At 31.9% G+C, this 16,649-nt stretch overlaps 1 long non-coding RNA gene across 1 annotated transcript in view; it reads left to right on the top strand.

The window, feature by feature from the left end:
• The window catches only part of LOC144200806 (uncharacterized), a 57,399-nt gene extending 41,105 nt beyond the window's left edge, over nucleotides 1–16,294 (top strand). Inside the window, exons 7-8 of the long non-coding RNA XR_013327200.1 lie at nucleotides 9,777–9,854; nucleotides 15,658–16,294. This is a non-coding gene — a long non-coding RNA (uncharacterized LOC144200806). The remainder of the gene's footprint in view (nucleotides 1–9,776; nucleotides 9,855–15,657) is intronic.
• The last annotated feature ends 355 nt before the right edge of the window (nucleotides 16,295–16,649 follow it).

Below are 16,649 nucleotides of genomic sequence, written 5' to 3' on the forward strand. Positions count from 1 at the left end.
CTGCGTTTTTAGTTCAAAAATCAGATATTTAAATGTAAAAATATATTTTAAAAAAGCTTGGTACCCTTGGTATGGATGTATAATAATTTTCCCCCTTTTAAATGAATAATTGTAATTTTTTAATCAGTTTTTTCTGCGTTTTTAGTTCAAAATTCAGATATTTAAATGTAAAAATATATTTTAAAAAAGCTTGGTACCCTTGGTATAGATGTATAATAATTCTCCCCCTTTTAAATGAATATTTGTCATTTTTTAATCATTTTTTTCCACGTTTTTAGTTCAAAAATCAGATATTTAAATATAAAATTATATTTAAAAAAAGCTCGGTACCCTTGGTATAGATGTATAATAATTTTCCCCCTTTTAAATCAATAATTGTCATTTTTTAATCATTTTTTTTTCTGTGTTTTTAGTTCAAAAATCATTTTTTTTTTAATCTAAAAGTATATTTTAAAAAAGCTTGGTACCCTTGGTATAGATATATATTAATTTTCCTGATTTTCCTCCTTTTAAATCAATAATTTTCATTTTTAATCATTTTTTTCGGTGTTTTTAGTTCAAAAATAATTTTGTAAAATCTAAAAATATATTTAAAAAAAGCTAAAATAAACATTGTTTTAGATCTACAAAAAAAAACTGAATATTCAGGGCTTTTAATCCAGTTCTTTTAATCCATTTATCAAAAAAAAAACAGATATTCGTTAAAGCAACCCGTGAAGCAACTAGATAAAAAATCGAACGGCATTTAACTTAGCGACATTCTCGCCCCAAACGGCGAGGATTAATCACCCCGCGGGGAAAACGTAATGCACGCAAATAAACGAGGGTGCGCCTAATTGTGGTGAGGTAAGGCTATTATTCCTGCCATTGCAACGGAACGTTAGCATCATTTTGACCTTAGCCAAGAGCTCAATTAGACACAGAGTCTTAATGGGAGGAGGCAAATGATGATGGATGCTGCTAACCACTCCTGTCAATCATTTTTTATTTAGATGGTCAGGATCCAGGTGGTGGGCGATCTCGGGGTAATCGGTCCGCGTCATGGCGCCGGTCACGCATCTCTTGGCAGAGTCTGTTTAACATCTGGGTTAACGTCTGCTCGGATTTTCAGTATAAAGTGGTGCCTTGACATACGAGTGTCCCGGCATACGAGAAATTTGAGATACGAGTAAAAAAATTGAGAAAATATTTATTTGGAGATACGAGTAGAATTTTGACCATGTATTTAGTTTGAGATACGAGTCAAATGTTGAACAAATATTTGTTTGGAGATATGAGTAAAATGTTGAGCAGATATTTACCTTGACATACGATTAAAATTTTGAGCAGGTAATTTACCTTTGAGATACAAGTCAAATTTTGAGCTGGTATTTACCTGGAGATACGAGTAAAATTTTGAGCAAATATTTAGCTTGAGATGCGAGTACAATTTTGAGCAAATATTTGTTTTGAGGTACGAGTAAAATGTTGAGCAGATATTTACCTTGACATACGAGTGCCCCGGCATACGAGAAATTTGAGATACGAGTAAAAAACATGAGAATATATTTATTTGGAGATACGAGTAGAATTTTGACCAAGTATTTAGTTTGAGATACGAGTCAAATGTTGAACAAATATTTGTTTGGAGATATGAGTAAAATGTTGAGCAGATATTTACCTTGACATACGAGTAAAATTTTGAGCAGGTAATTTACCTTTGAGATACAAGTCAAATTTTGAGCTGGTATTTACCTTGACATACGAGTAAAATTTTGAGCAGATAATTTACCTTCGAGATACAAGTCAAATTTTGAGCTGGTATTTACCTTGAGATACGAGTAAAATTTTGAGCAAATATTTATCTTGAGATGCGAGTACAATTTTGAGCAAATATTTGTTTTGAGGTACGAGTAAAATGTTGAGCAAATATTTATCTTGAGATGCAAGGAAAATTTGATCAAATATTTGTTTTGAGATTTGAGTGAAATTTTGAGAAAAAACTATTTTGAGATACAAGTAAAATTTGGAGCAAGTATTCATTTTGAGATACGAGTAAAATTTGGAGCAAATATTTATCTTGAGAAACGAGTAAAATTTTGAGCAATGTTTATTTTGAGACACGAGTAAAATTTGGAGGAAATATTTATCTTGAGATACGAGTAAAACCTTGAGCAGGTATTTACCTCGAGATACGAGTAAAATTTTGAGCAGGTATTTACCTCAAGATACGAGTAAAATTTGGAGCAAATATTTATCTTGAGATACGAATACAATTTTGGGCAAATATTTATCTTGAGATAAGAGTAAGATTTTGAGAAAACATTTGTTTGGAGATAGGAGTAAATTTTTGAGCAAATATTTATTTTGAGATACGAGTAACATTTAGAGCAAATATTTTTTTGATATACAGGTACATTTTTGAGCAAATAGTTATTTTGAGATACAAATGAAATTTTGAGCAAATATTTATCTTGAGATACGAGTAAAATTTTGAGCAATATTTATTTTGAGATGCGAGTAAAATTTGGAGGAAATAATTGTCTTGAGATACGAGTCAAATTTTGAGCATTTTATTTAAATACAGGTAAAATTTTGAGTACATATTTAGTTTGAGATACGAGTACAATTTTGAGCAATGTTTATTTTGAGATGCGAGTAAAATTTGGAAGAAATATTTATCTTGAGATATGAGTAAAATTTTTGGCAAATATTTGTCTTGAGATACGAGTAAAATTTAGAGCAAATATTTATTTTGAGATACGAGTCTGAAAATCAGGGTGGAGGCGGGACATATAGAACCAGAAGAAATGTCTAAAGTTTTAAAACAAAATTATAATTAGTTTTTTGTAAGGTTAGATTCAACTTATTTTTGAGTGTGTCTGCATCAGATTCCAAGTTAATTTAAATTTGTTTATGTTATGAGCGAAAAATGTAAATCCTCCTTTTCTGAATCCACCAGCCAATGGGAGCATTACGATCCCAGCGGGAAGAATATCAAAGGTTATTGTCATATATAATTTTTCATCAGGTACAATATGAGTTTGCTACTGGAAAGAGCCCTTCAAATCCAAACATAGACATTATTTTTGAAAGAAATGGCAAAAGAGCACTTCAAGCATGAAAATAACAAAAGAAAAAAACATCTTGAGTCTCCATCAATATACAAATGTCATGATGACGCTAGCACAAATGATTTACTTTTGACTGAGTATATTCCATTTTTTTTTCTTGGATGACCCCTAATGTGAATTTATAACTTTTGTGAGATATTTGTTTTCTTTCTCAAAACATTTATTAAGAATGAGTTTCTTTTATTGGTAGTAGTAGTAGTGGTAGTAGTGTTGGTAGAGGTAGTAGTGGTAGCAGTAGTAGTAGTGTAAGTGTTAGTCGTAGTAGCGGTGGTAGTAGTAGTAGAAGAAGTTGTGGTAGTAGTAGTGGTGGTAGTGTTAGTCATAGTAGCGGTGGTAGTAGTGGTGGTAGGAGAAGTGGTGTTAGTAGTAGTGGTGTTGGTGTTAGTCGTAGTAGCGGTGGTAGTAGTTGTAGTGGTAGTAGTGGTGGTAGGAGAAGTGGTGGTAGTGATGATAGTAGTTGTAGTATTCGTAGTATTCGTAGTAGTAGTAGTAGTAGTAGTAGTAGTAGTAGGAGTAGGAGTAGTAGTAGTAATAGTAGTAGTAGTAGTAGTAGTAGTAGTAGTAGTAGGAGTAGTAGTAGTAGTAGTAGGAGTAGTAGTAGTAGTAGTAGTAGGAGTAGTAGTAAAAGTGTTAATGATAGTAATAGTGGTAAGTGGTTGTGTTGCTAGTAGTAGTAAAAGTGTTAAGTATAGTAGTAGTGGTGGTAGTAGTAGTGGTAGTGATAGTGTTGATAGTAGTAGTGGTAAGTGGTTGTGTTGCTAGTAGTAGTAAAAGTGTTAAGTATAGTAGTAGTGGTGGTAGTAGTAGTGGTAGTGTTGATAGTAGTAGTAGAAGTGTTAATGATAGTAATGTTGGTGGTAGTAGTAGTGGTAGTGGTAGTGTTGATAGTAGTAGTAGAAGTGTTAATGATAGTAATGTTGGTGGTAGTAGTAGTAGAAGTGTTAATGATAGTAATGTTGGTGGTAGTAGTAGTAGAAGTGTTAATGATAGTAGTGTTGGTGGTAGTAGTAGAAGTGTTAATGATAGTGTTGGTGGTAGTAGTAGTAGAAGTGTTAATGATAGTAGTAGTGGCGGTAGTAGTAGTGGTAGTGTTGGTAGTTGTAGTAGAAGTGTTAATGATAGTAGTGTTGGTGGTAGTAGTAGAAGTGTTAATGATAGTGTTGGTGGTAGTAGTAGTAGTAGAAGTGTTAATGATAGTAGTCGTGGTGTTAGTAGTATTGGTAGAGTTGGTAGTAGTAGTATTGGTCATGGTAGTAGTAGTAGCACTAGTCGTGGTAGTATTAGTAGTAGTAGTATTGATTGTGGTAGTAGTAGCACTAGTGATTGTAGTAGTACTAGTATTTGTCGTGGTAGTAGTAGTACTAGTGGCCGTAGTATTAGTACTAGTAATTGTAGCACTGTGAAAATGCACTTTGTGGAGTAGCACCACCCATTTCATTATACGCAGCTCTGTATAACGATAATAAAGCCTTTTGATTGATTTGATTGGTAATAAATAAGTAGTAGTCAACATTGAATAAGTGAAAGGAAATCCTCTTGGCCTCTTTAAAACTCTTTGCATGTGTGTCTAGTATGTGTCGTTGTTTATATCAAGGAAATAAAGATGGACATTAGCCCTGGGCTCCAGTCTTAATGATTTACATACAAATATACTCAATAATATCTGCTCTCCCTTTACTAAATATATCAAGGAAGACTTGGTTTGTGCTTGTCGGCCATCTTTTTCCATGCGTTAGACACTAAAAGCAAGGACTTGAAGGATGGACAAGCTCATAACAATGTCAGATTGAGGTTGCGGGCATAGAAACAACATGTCCTTAAAGTACCAGTGGGCTTTTTTTCTTTTTTTGTGTGTGTCCGAGTCAAGGTGCTTAGTTACTCTTGACTTTATGACTGTTCTTCATCTCCCAGAGCAATTGACGGCAGCCATGAGAAGCGGCCAATTATCCTCTCCTTTCTGCCGCCGCTAGAAATGAAGGATTGACTCATCCAAACTGTCTCAAGAGGTTCATTTACTGTATATATCCGGGCCAGAGCGACAGCCCTCCGCCAATTGTCACCTTGGACCTTGCTCTGGTTAAATCGGGCTTCGGGAAGTATGGCGACCAATCTTTCTTTCATGGGGGACCTTTAATAAGAGGAGGAAGTCAGGTCCAGCCAGGGCAATGGGAATATTGCTTTGGAGACGTTGCCAGATTACAAAATGCTGTAAATTTTAGCATCCATTTCTACAGTGTTCCTCAGTCTTTTCTATATATATTTGTGTATGTGTCAAAGTGGTGGCTCGGGGGCCAAATCTGGCACGTCGGGTTATTTTGTGTGGCCAGGGAAAGTCAATGATGAGTGCCGACTTTCTGTTTTAGGATTAAATTAAAATGAAGAGTATAGATGGATATTAAAGTTCCTGATTTTCCTCATTTTAAATTAATATTTGTCATTTTTTAATCATTTTTTTTGTTTTTAGTTCAAAAATCATTTTGTAAAATCTAAAAATATATTAAATAATGAAGATAAACTTTGTTTTAGATCTATAAAAAACTGAATATTTAGGGATTTTAATCCAGTTTTTTAATCAATTTATTTTTTATACAAATCTAAATATGATTTATATTAAATTTCCTGATTTTCTCCTTTTTAAATCAATCATTGTCATTTTTTAATCATTTTTTCTATGCTTTTGGTTCAAAAATAATATTGTAAACTTTAAACATATATTTCAAAAAAACTAAAATAAACATTGTTTTACATCTATAAAAAAGTATTCAGGGATTTTAATCCAGTTCTTTTAATCTATTTATTTAAAAAAATCTAAATATGATGTATATTAAATTTCCTGATTTCCCCCCTTTTTAATCAATAATTGTCATTTTTTAATCATTTTATTCTGTGTTTTTAGTTCAAAAATCACTTTGTAAAATCTAAAAATATATTTAAAAAAAGCTAAAATAAACATTATTTTAGATCTATAAAAAATTGAATAATCAGGGATTTTAATCCAGTTCTTTTGATCCATTTACTTTAAAAAAATCTAAATATGATGTATATTAAATTACCTGATTTTCCCCCTTTCAAATCAATCATTGTCATTTCCATTAATCCATTTTATTCCTATGAAATATTTCAGAAATACCATTTTTCTTAAGATTTCCCCTTCAAAGTAACACATTTGTACTCCCTATTAAAACCCATGAATACGGAGCTGAAAATTGTCAATAGGGAGGCGGCTTATACGAGAGAAATTGTCAAATTCAACCATTTTAAGGCTTAAGTTGTTCGGCTTATCCGTGAAGGAGGCGGCTTATATGCGAGTAAATACAGATGGCCTTTTGTAAAGAGTGTGTTAAGTCACGCAGATGATACAAGCGAGTGTTATTGAAGTGGCGTTACCTTGGGATCTCTGTTATGGTGCCGATTGTTCCGTCTTCCATAAAGCAGATCGCCATGGCAACCGGCGCTGCAGAACTGACATGATTAAATAATGGGATGGGGATTCACACTACTCATCTAGCAATTGGAGATTCAGGTGTTAATAAATATATGTAAACACTTTTTTTAAATAAGCAAGATTTGCAGCAGTAGTAGTAGCAGTAGTAGTAGTAGCAGTAGTAGTAGTAGCAGCAGTAGTAGTAGAAGCAGCAGTAGTAGTAGTAGTAGTAGCAGCAGTAGTAGTAGTAGCAGCAGTAGTAGTAGTAGTAGCAGCAGTAGTAGTAGTAGTAGCAGCAGTAGTAGTAGAAGCAGCAGTAGTAGTAGCAGCAGTAGTAGTAGCAGCAGTAGTAGTAGAAGCAGCAGTAGTAGTAGAAGCAGCAGTAGTAGTAGTAGTAGTAGTAGAAGCAGCAGTAGTAGTAGTAGTAGTAGTAGTAGTAGTAGTAGTAGAAGCAGCAGTAGTAGTAGTAGTAGAAGCAGCAGTAGTAGTAGTAGTAGAAGCAGCAGTAGTAGTAGTAGTAGTAGTAGTAGTAGTAGTAGAAGTAGTAGTAGTAGTAGTAGTAGAAGTAGTAGTAGTAGTAGTAGTAGTAGTAGAAGCAGCAGTAATAGTAGTAGTAGCTGTAGTAGTAGTAGTAGCAGTAGTAGTAGTAGTAGCAGCAGTAGTAGCAGCAGTAGTAGTAGTAGCAGCAGTAGTAGCAGCAGTAGTAGTAGTAGCAGCAGTAGTAGCAGCAGCAGTAGTAGCAGCAGTAGTAGTAGCAGTAGCAACAGTAGTAGTAGTAGTAGTAGTAGTAGTAGTAGTAGTAGCAGCAGTAGTAGTAGTAGTAGCAGCAGTAGTATTAGTAGTAGTAGCAGTAGTAGTAGTAGTAGTAGTAGTAGCAGTAGTAATAGTAGCAGCAGTGGTATTAGTGGCATGAGAGTTTGGTTATCAAAAATAAGGGAAATATGTTGATATTGGAGTTGTTGTTTTTTTGAAATTCTGCTTCTTCTCTGATACGTGCTTTACGCTAAATTGTTTAATAATTGCTGAATTGGCGTCCACTGTTGAGAATGATTTCCCTGGTGAGTTCCGGCATGAGGGGAGGCGGAGACCTTTCCATTTATCAATCTCGTTTGTCAACCCGGCAACTCGGGGATGATGAGAATCTTCTTGAGGTTAAGTTGGACTCAGATATTAAAGTTATGAAAAAATAAATCTAAAAAATCAAGCATTTTTTGCCCAGAAATTGATGTGAAAATATTAAATAACATTTTTGGTCATTTTAATTTACAATAAGGATTTATATGGAAACGCAAAGTTCGAAATAAGTTGTCATTTTGCTACATTGTCAAAAAACATGCCATTATTTTGAAAGTCGCGCCCTCACTTCCTTTTCAACGAAATGTCAGTTGTTTGAAGTGATTAACTACACATAAATGAATTATTAATAATAAAATGTAATGATTCATATCTATGAATGGGCGGCGTGGCAGATGAGTGGTTCTTAAGACGCTCATATATGTCCCAAAAAATTGGACGCTCATAGACGTCCAAATGTTTTGGGCGTCAAAATTTTGGACGCTCATAGACGTCCAATTTTTGGACGTTCATGGACGTCCAATTTTTGTACGTTCATGGACATCAAATTTTTGGACGCTCATGGACGTCCAATTTTTGGACGCTCATGGACGTCCAATTTTTGAACGCTCATGGACGTCCAGTTAGAGTTAGGGGTTTAGGGTTAGGATGTGTTTAAATACAAAACGGTTAGGGTGTGTTTAAATACAAAACGGTTAGAGTGTGTTTAAATACAAAATGGGTAGGGTTGGGGTTAGGGTTACTGTTAGGGTTAGGGTGTGTTTAAAGACAAAATGGTTAGGGTTGGGGCTAGGGTTACGGTTAGAGTTTGGGTTAGGGGTAGGGTTAGCGGGTTAGGGTTACTGTTAGGGTTAGGGTGTGTTTAAATACAAAATGGTTAGGGTTAGGGTTACTTTTAGGGTTATGGTTAGGGTTAGGGTTACTGTTAGGGTTGGGGTGTGTTTAAATAAAAAATGGTTAGGGTGGGTTTAAATACAAAATGGTTAGGGTTAGAGTTAGGGTTAGGGGGTTAGGGTGTGTTTAAATACAAAATGGTTAGGGTTAGGGGGTTAGGGTGTGTTTAAATAAAAAATGGTTAGGGTTGGGGCTAGGGTTAGAGTTAGGGTTAGAGTTAGGGGTAGGGTTAGGGTTACTGTTAGGGGTAGGGTTAGGGGGTTAGGGTTACTGTTAGGGTTAGGGCTAGGGTTAGGGTGTGTTTAAATACAAAATGGTTAGGGTTGGGGTTAGGGTTAGGGGTTAGGGTTGGGGTTAGGGTTAGGGGTTAGGGTTACTGTTAGGGTTAGGGTGTGTTTAAATACAAAATGGTTAGGGTTATGGTGTGTTTAAAGGGTTAGGGGTAGGGTTAGGGTTAGGGGGTTAGGGTTACTTTTAGGGTTAGGGTTAGGGGGTTATGGTTACTGTTAGGCTTAGGGGGTTATGGTTACTGTTAGGCTTAGGGGGTTATGGTTACTGTTAGGGTTAGGGCTAGGGTTAGGGTTTGTTTAAATACAAAATGGTTAGGGTTAGAGTTAGGTTAGGGTTAGGGAGTGTTTAAATACAAAATGGTTAGGGTTGGGGTTAGGGTTATGGGGTTAGGGTTACTGTTAGGGTTAGGGTGTGGCTAAATACAAAATGGTTAGGGTTATGTCGTGTTTAAAGGGTTAGGGGGTTAGGGTTACTGCTAGGGTTAGGGTTACTGTTAGGGTTAGGGGGTTATGGTTACTGTTAGGGCTAGGGTTAGGGCTATGGTTAGGGTTAGAGTTAGGTTAGGGTTAGGGTGTGTTTAAATACAAAATGGTTAGGGTTAGGAATAGGGTTAGGTTAGGGTGTGTTTGAATATGAAATGTTTAGGGTTAGCGTTAGGGTTAACTAGACTAGTTTGTCCAGACTAGACTTTCGGGAAAATTTTAGATTCATAAGGGCGCCCCTATGTGTTTTTTTATTGCTTAATAACGGGAATAGTAATCATTAATAATGGAAGCAATTGGCTGAGATTGACAGGTATGTCCTATCCATAAGTTAAGCTCATTTTAAATACTAGCATATGAATGGATAAACTGACCTTGTCCTGAGATTATTAAAATGGTTTATCTAGAAATGTTTTTCGCTCTACCGATGAATCACATATTAAAAGAAAGCAAATTCCACGAAATATCATATATGGCATTTTTTATGTTTTCTGACAGGAACCACGTTTGGATTTATGAACGACCTTCTAATAAATAAAACAATGCAAAAGAAGTCAATTTCCATGCGATGCAGACGTAAGTGAATCCATTCATTGTACTCGTAATGTATTTTTCAGAACCTCCAAAAGAGTTTTATTCATGACCCAAGAAAATTGAGCAGTTTGTCACTCGTCTATGTATGAATTTGTACTTTTGATTTATTAATTAATACATATTCAGGATTTTTTGATTATTGGCCATGTCAAAGTTGATGACAACTTTGTGGCTGGTAATGAGGCTAATTATTTCTAAAGTTTTTAGCTACATGTATTGAGTTATTTTTGTCGTTTTTTTAACCCAGGCTGTCAAACTCAGTTAAGCTAAATTTATGCTAATTAACTCGTATCTGGGCTGAAACTTAATATTTTGGTCAAAAAACATATGTAATAGACCTAATTGTTGTTAAACTCCAAATGAATCCCTTTAAAAAATGATCTAAATTTTTCCCGGACATGTTTTGTCTAAATCACAGGTGTTAAAGTGGTGGCCCGCGGGCCAAATCTGGCCCACCGCATCATTTTTTGTGGCCCGGGAAAATAAATGATAAGTGCTGTTTTCTGTTTTAGGATCAAATTTAAATGAAAAGTATATATGTATATTAAATTTCCTTATTTTTCCCCATTTTATATCAATAATTGTATTTTTTTATGAATGTTTATTGTTTTTAGTTAAAAAATATTTTGTAAAATCTAAAAAATATATTTAAAAAACTAAAATATACATTTTTTCAAATCTAAAAAAATAAAGATTCGAGACTTTTAATCCAGTTCTTTTAAATAATTTATTTTAAAAAAATTAAATATTATAAATATAGTAAATTTCCTGATTTTCCCCCGTTTTTCATACATTTTTTCTGTATTTTTAGTTCAAAAATCATTTTGTAAATTCTTAAAATATATTTAGAAAAAGCTCAGAAAGACATCATTTTAGATCTATTAAAAACAGAATATTCAGGACTTTTAATCAATTTATTTAAAAAAAATCAAAATATTATATCTAAAATGGTCCAATGTATATTACATTTCCTGATTTCCCCCTTTTAAATAAATAATTTTAATTTTTTCATCAATTTTTTTTCTGTGTTTTCAGTTAAAAAATCATTTTGTAAAATCTAAAAATATATTTAAAAAAGCTAAAATAAACATTGTTTTAGATCTATAAAAAACTCAATAATCGGGACTTTTAATCAATTTATTTGAAAAAAATCTAAATCTTATATATAAAATGATCCAATGTATATCAAATTTCCTGATTTCCCCCTTTTATATCAATAATAGACATTTTTTCATCCATTTTTTCTTCATTTTTAGCTCAAAAATCATTTCATAAAATCGTAAAATATATTTAAAAAAAACCCTAAAATAAACATTGTTTTAGATCTATAAAAAACTGAATATTAAGTGCCTTTAAACCATTGATGAAAAAATCTAAAAATTTGACCTAAAATGGTCCAATGTATATTACATTTCCTTATTTCCCCCTTTTAAATAAATAATTGTAATTTTTTAATCAATTTTTTACTGTGTTTTTAGTTCAAAATTAATGTTATAAAATCTAAAAATATATTTAAAAATACCCTAAAATAAACATTGTTTTAGATCTTCAAAAAAAAAACTGAATATTCAAGGCTTTTAATCCAGTTCTTTTAATCCATTTATTCAAAAAAAATCTAAATATTATATCTAAAATGGTTACATTTCCTGATTTTCCCCCTTTTAAATCAATAATTGTCATTTTTTCATCCATCTTTTTCTGTGTTTCATTTACAAAAATTATTATAAAAAATATAAAATATATTTAAAAAAAAAACTAAAATAAACATTGTTTTAGATCTTCAAAAAAACTGAATATTCCGGTCTTTTAATCCAGTTCTTTTAATTAATTTATTTAAAAAAAAATCTAAATATTATATCTAAAATGGTCCAACGTATATTACATTTGCTTATTTCCCCCTTTTAAATCAATAATTGTCATTTTTTAATCCGTTTTTTCTGTGTTTTTAGTTAAAAAATGATTTTATAAAATCTAAAAATATATTAAAAAAAACCCTAAAATAAACATTGTTTTAGATCTTCAAAAAAACTGAATATTCAAGGCTTTTAATCCAGTTCTTTTAATCAATTTATTTAAAAAAATCTAAATATTATATATAAAATGGTCCAATGTATATTCAATTTCCTGGTTTCCCCCCTTTTAAATCAACAATTGTGTTTTTTCATCATTTTTTTCTGTGTTTTTAGTTAAAAAATGATTTTATAAAATCTAAAAATATATTTAAAAAAACCCTAAAATAAACATTGTTTTATATCTTCAAAAAACTGAATATTCAAGGCTTTTAATCCAGTTCTTTTAATCAATTTATTTAAAAAAAATCTAAATGTTATATCTAAAATGGTCCAACGTATATTACATTTCCTGGTTTCCCCCCTTTTAAATCAATAATTCTACTTTTTTAATCAATTTTTTCAGCGTTTTTAGTTCAAAATTAATGTTATAAAATTTAAAAATATATTTTAAAAACCCCTAAAATAAACATTGTTTTAGATCTTCAAAAAAACTGAATATTCCGGTCTTTTAATCCAGTTCTTTTAATTAATTTATTTTAAAAAAAATCTAAATATTATATCTAAAATGGTCCAACGTATATTACATTTCCTTATTTTCCCCTTATAAATAAATAATTGTAATTTTTTAATCAATTTTTTACCGTGTTTCTAGTTCAAAAATCATTATATAAAATCTAAAAATATATTTAAAAAAAAACCTTAAACAAACATTGTTTTAGGTCTTTAAAAAACTGAATATTCACGGCTTTTAATCCAGTTCTTTTAATCAATTTATTTTTAAAAAATCTAAATATTATATCTAAAATGGTCTGATGTATATTATATTTCCTAGTTTCTCCCCTTTTTAATCAATAATTGACAATTTTTAATAATTTTTTTCTGTGTTTTTAGATCAAAAATCATTTTATAAAATCTAAAAAATGTATAAAAAAAACCCTAAAATAAACATTGTTTTAGATCTCCAAAAAACTGAATATTTAAGGCTTTTAATCCAGTTCTTTTAATCCATTTATTTAAAAAAAAATCTAAATATTCTATCTAAAATGCTCCACCCCACTTGTAATCAAGTTAACATTAAACCAACCCGAGTCTTCATTAACCTCGATATCCGAGGGATTACTGTAAACCCGAAAAGCTAACTTAGCGCTAACTTTGAACTTTTCAAAGGGAATAAAAACCAGTAAGAGTAAAGGTTTCTCTCTAAATTGCTCCTACCGTTTGTTCCTAAGTGCTCCAATGAGAGCTTGCGATATGAATTTCAAGTATGAAAGAAACATTTCATCACTACTGAGCATTAATTATATCCAAGTGCGTTCCAGCGCTGTAAAAAACACGCTTTTGAAAAGGCATCATTTGGAAAAAAGAACTATATTTTTAACCCTATTTCCTCATTTCGGTATGCAGGACAAACTTTCACCAATCCTATAAAAAAACTCGTTATAAGTTTAAACTTTAATTGCCTAATTAAATGAAAAAACTTTGTCTGAGAAGAGCTTTAAATCAATTATGATGCTATTATTAATACGTTTTCATGGTCTTTGACGTCCAATGAAGACTTAGACACGCCTGTCTATGATTTTTTTGCAGTTTTTAACGACGTATTAGCCAATAAATTTATTCTGCTTCATTTCCTATAAGGGAGGGTTATAAATTAGAGAAGATTATTAGCAACGACGGAGCCGTCCAAGGGTGTCCTCATCAAGAATGTCCACACACGCCAAACAAAGACTGATGCTAATATGGTCTAATTACACTTTGCTACTAGCGAAAGACACCCGCGGCTCGGTGGAATCGGCTAGGGGACACTTTTTTGTCTTTGTTCAAAAACACAGAGGACAATGTTGTTCTACTCGTGTGTAAAATTGGAACGACGATAGTAATAAGCGATGAAATGCTGCACAAAATGCATAAAAGCATCTGTTTTACCATAGGAAGGGAACCAGGAGGTACACAAGAGCAGAAAAGCAAACAAAGGAGCTGATGATGGAAATTACATTTTACAGTCTTACATATATATGTTTATAAAGATGAATATGTTTATTAATATGTGCTGTCCCTTGTTAAATAAATCAAACTCAATCTGTATTGAATGAAGCTGAACGGAGCTGTTAGCTGTTCTTACATTATAACATTTTGTAAGTTATTTTATTAAAACAACTCGACTGTACAAATATATATATATATATATATATATATATATATATATATATATATATATATATATATATATATATATATATATATATATATATATATATATATATATATATATATATATATATATATATATATATATATATATATATATATATATATATATATATATATATATATATATATATATATATATATATATATATATATATATATATATATATATATATATATACATATATATATATATATATATTTATATATATATACATATATATATATATACATATATATATATATATATATATATATATATATATATATATATATATATATATATATATATATATATATATATATATATATATATATATATATATATATATATATATATATATATATATATATATATATATATATATATATATATATATATATATATATATATATATATATATATATATATATATACACAAACACACGTATACACACATACATACACATTTATACACATTTATACACATACATACACATTTATACACATACATACATATTTATACACATACATATACACATGTATACACATACACATTTATACACATACACATTTATACACATACATATACACATTTATACACATTTATACACATACATATACACATTTATACACATTTATACACATTTATACACATACACATTTATACACACGTATACACACATACATACACATTTATACACATTTATACACATACATACACATTTATACACATACATACATATTTATACACATACATATACACATGTATACACATACACATTTATACACATACACATTTATACACATACATATACACATTTATACACATACATATACACATTTATACACATTTATACACATTTATACACATACACATTTATACACATTTATACACATTTATACACATACATATACACATTTATACACATTTATACACATTTATACACATACATATACACATTTATACACATACATATACATATTTATACACATTTATACACATACATATACACAACTATACACATACATATACACATTTATACACATTTATACACATACATATACACATATATACATATTCACAGGCTGATGTATATATATTTATGTATTAAAAATTATGATATATTTACAGGTGACTTGTTTACCCAAGTGGTTTGCACTTAAGCCTCGCAGTTTTGAGGTCGAGGGTTCGAAACCCGGTGTTTCCTCACTGTCTACAATTTGCATCTTCTCTCTAGGCTTTCATGGATTTTCTCCACACAGCACTAACCAACCTGGAATCAAACCCTCGACCTCAGAACCGTTAGGCCGACACACTTCCCACTTATCCACCGCGCCTTAGTTCATACATTACCATTAAAACTTTCTTATTCAACCTCAGGATTGGGAGATTTAAAGCAATTTTCCCCCCCAAAAAGCCAATCAACTTCAAGGAAATCCAACAAAAGTGAGCTTAGTGAATTGCAAATATTTCGTTATGTGGGTAATTGGAGTATATTTTTAGTGTTTTTTTGTACTGTACGCGTTGGCTGAAGTTCTTCAAAGCAAAATCAACAAAGGCTTGTGATGTTTGTGTTGATAGGCTTGATCAAAGGAAGGTCTCCAGCGTTTTCAGAACCATTTTTGCCCCCCACCCAACCAGTGCCAGAGACTTTTCACCCCCGCTTTTCTTCAACCGGACGCCGACTGTAACTTTTGATTTACCTTCCTCGCCGTCAAAACTCGCCGTTCATCTTTAAAGTCATGGACGGAGGAACCCTGAAGACATTTTTTTCAACGTATCTCATTTGGGATGGCAGCCACTACAGGTTATGCCCCGCCTCCTCTTAACTGGGATTGGCTCCAGCACACAAGTACAAAAAGTACAAGAGGAGAGGAATGAATGGACAATTTTATACAAGATGACATCAAGATGGAGTTTTAGTAGAAAAGTAGAATGTTCAGGACAAAATGTTTTTGTTCCAAATATTAATATTGAACCCACAAACGGATTTGTGACCAATGAACCGATTTGTTACCCACAGACCGATTTGTTACCCACATACCGATTTGTTACCAACACCGATTTTTGACCCACGAACCAATTTGTTACCCACGAACGGATTTAGTACCCTCATACCAGTTTATTACCCACATACTGCTTTGTGACCCACGAACCAAATGGTCACCCACGAACCGATTTTGTAACCCACAAACAGATTTGTGACCCACAAACCGATTTGTGACCCACATACCATTTTGTGACCCACAAACCGATTTGTGACCCACAAACTGATTTGTGACCCAGGAACCGATTTTTGACCCATAAACTGATTTGTTACCCACAAACAGATTTGTGACCCACAAACCGATTTGTGACCCACGATCGGATTTGTGACCCCCGAACGGTTTTGTGACCCACGAACAGATTTGTTACCCACGAACCGATTTTTGACCCACGAACAAATTTGTGACCCACGAACCCATTTGTGACCAACAAACCGATTTATGACCCACCAACCAAATTCTGACCTAAGAACCACATTTTTGTGACCCAGGAACCACTTTTTTTGTGACCCAGAAACCAAATTCTGA

Source organism: Stigmatopora nigra, chromosome 1, assembly GCF_051989575.1.
Source record: "Stigmatopora nigra isolate UIUO_SnigA chromosome 1, RoL_Snig_1.1, whole genome shotgun sequence".
Classification (NCBI taxonomy): domain Eukaryota; kingdom Metazoa; phylum Chordata; class Actinopteri; order Syngnathiformes; family Syngnathidae; genus Stigmatopora; species Stigmatopora nigra.